Source organism: Grammomys surdaster, unplaced genomic scaffold (genome assembly GCF_004785775.1).
Source record: "Grammomys surdaster isolate TR1022 unplaced genomic scaffold, NIH_TR_1.0 126059, whole genome shotgun sequence".
Lineage (NCBI taxonomy): Eukaryota > Metazoa > Chordata > Mammalia > Rodentia > Muridae > Grammomys > Grammomys surdaster.
The window spans coordinates 3989484-3994353 of record NW_021620869.1 but is presented as its reverse complement, the minus strand read 5'-3'; positions in this window follow the sequence as shown (position 1 = coordinate 3994353).

The following is a 4870-nucleotide window of genomic DNA, read 5'->3' as shown; positions in this document are numbered from 1 at the left end:
CTCTTCACCTGGTGGGATAGGACTCTGGGGGAGGTTTGGGGTTCCTTTGTTTATTCTTTGCACTCCTTGGGGGTCAGGTGAAGTGGGCACGGTTATGGCTGTCTTTGCGGAGATCGGAAGTCTCTTAAGCCATAATGTCCATCTCTTCTGAGCAGTGACTGGGGTCAAATTCTTCTCACTTGTGAGCACAGTCCTCAGGCCCTCAAGTGGTCATATGGGTCTGAGGGTCCTGCAGCCAAGGAGCTGATGACCTAGCACCAGGGTCCCCTTGCCAGTCTTGTTTCCAGCAGTCACGTGGGTGTCTCAATTTCAGTTTCAATGGTTCAGGTGGTCTCAGCTACACCGCCACCCTCTCTACACCTCCCTTTGGGCCTCAGCCCGCAGCCTGCCTCTGCTGTTTGTTTGTTTGTTTGTTTGTTTTCTGGCAACTTCCTATCTCTAAAGCCAGAGGGAGCTGCGTCTAGCATGAACAATCTCCCTGACAGAAGCACTTCTATGGAGAAGACCCCAAAGTCCCAAGGCAGAGAATCGGTCCTGCTTGGATTCTCCTGCCGGTCAGTCATAGATGCTATTGCATGCATGCTAGCAGCGTCTCTCCTCTGGCACTGCCTGGCCCCTGTTAGGCCTTTGTCTTCCAGCTGACCAACCCTTCCAAGACCCTCAGATGGAGGGGCCCTAAGAGCAGGGACACCAAGAATAACCATCCACCAAGAGGTAAGGAGTCCTTCGAATAGAAAGGTTGGTACCATCTGAAGGAAACTGGCCTTCAGAAGCTGGGAACAGCTTACAGCAAGGGAAGAACATAGCAGGGGTGTTCTTGACATTTGGGTGTCACCTTCCCACTTAGGCACAGAGAAAGGAGTCAAACACCTTAGGGATTTCGGTTACCATACAGAACCACAGAAGCCAAGTGCTAGAGAGGGATTCCCCCCCCCCCTCAACCCCCACCCCAAAAAGATGGCTGACTGTAAGATAGGGCTTGCTTGATTCCAGCTTCTGGTGACAGGCAAAAGGATGAGCCACCACCCACCTTATGGGGCCCAGGAGAACTGGCCTGGAACCCATGGAGGACTTTGGGGTAGTGACTTTTTGAGGTGACTACAATTGGCACAGGACAGGGATCTGCAGTCAAGTCTCTTGGGGCAAATTCATGCACAATAGGGACAGGCCGTCTCCAAGAGTCTCCTACTGTGGCCCTCCATCACCACTAGGGGGAGCAGGGAGCCCTAACCCTGGGCTCTGGGATAATAGTAGAAAGGCTGTTGGCTGGAGCAGAGCCTGTACAGACTCAAGACTAGCTAGGGGGTCCCATGGATGGGGACCTCCAGGGAGATAAAGCTGGTGCGGGGCATGGGTTTTGGTGCCTGAAGAGCCACACAGGGCAGTGGTAAAGGTCCTGCCTCCAAGTTGCCTCCAGCCCTGGCCCACCTTGGAACCTGCTCTGAGGTGACGGGGTGAATCCTCTTACTCTGCCGTTGGCTTCCTCTGCTTTTAGAGTCTCATCAGAAGCTGAAGCTGCTGATGTGTGTTTGCTAAATAAAATCGCTGTTCTTGGCTGGTGAGCACTTCCTTATCACTCTCCCCTGGGGAAGCTGCCTGTGTTTACAGAGCCTGGCCTCTGAGTGAACACTCAGACCCAGTGGCTCACTGCAGCTGTAGCATCAGAGTAAGTTATTAATCCCCTAAAGGCCCTAGATTCCTCCCTACATCGTGGGATCAGGGATGTGGTGCTGATGCTGGCTTGCCCATTCCAGGTCCTGTTAGGTGAGGGGCTCTGCCCAGAGGCTCACCGTTGGCTCGGGTGCTCACTAGTGTGTAGCACTTCCACAAGTAGACACTAGTAGGCAGGGCACCTACAGGGTAGTGACAGCCATCTTTTTAGAGAGTAACAAAGAAGGATGCTGTGTTGCAGTTGGAATGTGGTTCCGTCACAAGAACCTGGGTCAGGGGAGCCTGACCATCCACACCTGGAAAGCATGTCCTGAGACAAAAGAGCTGCGGCTAATCCACAGGGTCTGAAGAAGGGTCAGTAACAGTGTGGAGCACTATTGCTAACAGCTGAAACAGAAGAGAACGTGCTTACAGCACACACACCAACACACACACACACACACACCAAGCTCACATGGACCCAGAGACAGTGCATCAGCCAGACCATAAATACTGAAGTGTAGGAGACAGTCTAACTTGTGAGACCCTATCCTGGGCTGGCTCCACAGCCACTGCAACATCCACACACACCAGAAAAAGCAGGTGTGCCTCTTCTAAGCCCGGTCCCTCTGGTGTAAGCTGCACCTTTAAAGATGGTGGCCCATTTTAGTTTGGTGAATTCACACGCAGAGTCTATTCTGGGGGAATAACTGCATAGCTGGTCTTCATCACAGTATCCAAAATGGAAAATGACCCGAAAGCCCATGAATAGGAGCTGTGCCTGGTGCCACCTCCAGCCTTGGGAAGGAAGGTATCTCCATGTCAAGGTGAAATTTAAACCCGTGTTCTCAAACCAATAATTTCCTCAAAGCTTGACTCAGCATCAAGTGATCAAAACAGTGACTTGTGCTTGTTCAGCCATGCGCACAGGTCACGTCCGGACTCATGGACGATGGTCTGTGAGGGACATTGTCATTTGCTGTTGGAGAGTTCTGTTTTACACTTTTATGCTTTTCAAAACCGTGTGTAATTTTTTTTTTATCATCCTAGGCCTACTTTAAAGGCGCAGCTCTTAGAAGAAGCATGCCATTTTGAGCCCCTAGTTGAAAGGGCAACATAAACCCCATTTGAGGACCAGGCCTGATTCCTAAAAGGAGACCAGCTCCAGGAACAGACCATAAAATCCAGAAGGTCATAGACCCCCAAAGAACAGCCTAGGGATAACCACAAAAATGAGGAAATATCTCGGAATGGGACATCTGTGCTGGGCAGTCCTATTTTATCCTATGGTTAAACATTCATTATATAGGAATGCAGATTGCTGGCCACCTGTAACCCCCTAGTCACCAATGAAATGTTAGATTACCTAATCCTTCTAGAGAGTTTTCCCCAGTACCCTATAAGAAGGCCTGCGTGCCTTTGTCTAGGGTCGCCATTTCAAAAAAATGGTTGAGCCGCGCATGCTGGTTGTTTCTGTAGAATAAATGTTCTTTGTTCTTGCACACTCTCTGACTCTGGGGTCTTCCTTCAGCAATTTTCAGATCCTTACACTAGTGTTGTGTCTCATGCCTGCTCTGTCATCCAGTGATGCACTGGCCTCTAATGCCCACATGGTCTGCTAGGGACCTGCTCACTTGGTGCAGCTAGCACTCCCTGTGACAGAGCCTGTGTTACTGTTCCTGTCCTTCACTCCCTCTAGACAGAGCAGGGAGGTACTGACCCTGCAAATGGGGTGTTAAACAAAGCCTTCACCTTGCTTCAGTACCTTTCCCCTAGTGGCTTTAAATGTCTTGCAGATAAGGACACCCATGAAAGTCCCCTATACCACATGAAGTTAAATATCAAAACCAGAGGGAGTGTCTCACTGTGGCCCAGAAACAGCACCTGGGGATGAGTAAAGGAGGGAAGCACAGAGCCCTGGTACATGGAGGCTGCCAATGTGAGGAGCCTGGCAGGCCCTGCAGGGCTCTCCTGGTGATGATCAAATTCTTCCTGGGAGCAAGGCTGTAATGTCTGCTACATGAACTTCCCAAATGCTGTACCTGCCAGGACAGGTGTCATGCATCCAGCACCTTAAGAAATTATTCGACTCTGCCAGGAGGGCTGTCACTCAGGGCTACCTGGGACCTGTCTGTGAGAACATCACTTCCATCCCTAGTGACCTCCCAAAACAGCATCCTGATGATTCTTTTACTAAGGCCTACAGGTGAGAAGGAAGGAGATGCTGATGGTGAAGTTCAGCCTGGTCACTCAGGCTGAGGTGTCCTACCTGTGCACTGAGATATCCCATCTGTGCACTGAGGTATCCCACTTATGCACTGAGGTGTCCACCTGTGCACTGAGGTGTCCTACCTGCACATTAAAGCCCCCTCCCTGTACTGGCTGGTTTTGTGTGTCAACTTGACACAAGCTGGAGTTATCACAGAGAAAGGAGCCTCCCTTGAGGAAATGCCTCCATGAGATCCAGCTGTAAGGCATTTTCTCAATTAGTGATCAAGGGTGAGGGGTCCATTGTGGGTGGTGCCATCCCTGGGCTGGTAGTCCTGGATTCTATAAGAAAGCAAGATGAGCAAACCAGGAGAAGCAAGCCAGTAAGTAACACCCCTCCATGGCCTCTACATCAGCTCCTGATTCCTGCCCTGCTTGTGTTCCAGTTCTGGCTTTCTTTGGTGATGAACAGCAATGTGAAAGTGTAAGCTGAATAAACCCTTTCCTCCTCAACTTGCTTCTTGGTCCTGATGTTTGTGCAGGAATAGAAAACCTCACTAAGACACTCCCTTACCTGGGAAGCTTGGCTCTCCCCCTCCCTCAGTTCCCTGACCCAACCTGACCTTGGGTGACATCAGTAACCTAAACTCTGTCTGTGAAGTATGTCCCCATGAACCAAACACTACATGGAAGATTACAAACTTCAGCTGCTTTATTTTTAGATGACCCTATTTGTTAGCTGCCAGGAGCACTCAGGATGGAGGGAAACACCAGGGCAACCCAAGGCCAAGGCTTTGTTTATGAAATGGGGAGAATCCTAGTCTTTCTTACCTGCATACCCAGGTCTCAGGGAGCCTGTCAGTACCCTGAGCACAACCTTTACCCCTGAAGTTTCACCCACCACCACTGTAGCTTAGAGACTAGGCTGACCAACCTGTGCTTACTCAGGATGTGACCATCCTACTCCACAGAGGGACTGCAGCTATCTGGGTCCCCATCAGTACAGGATAAA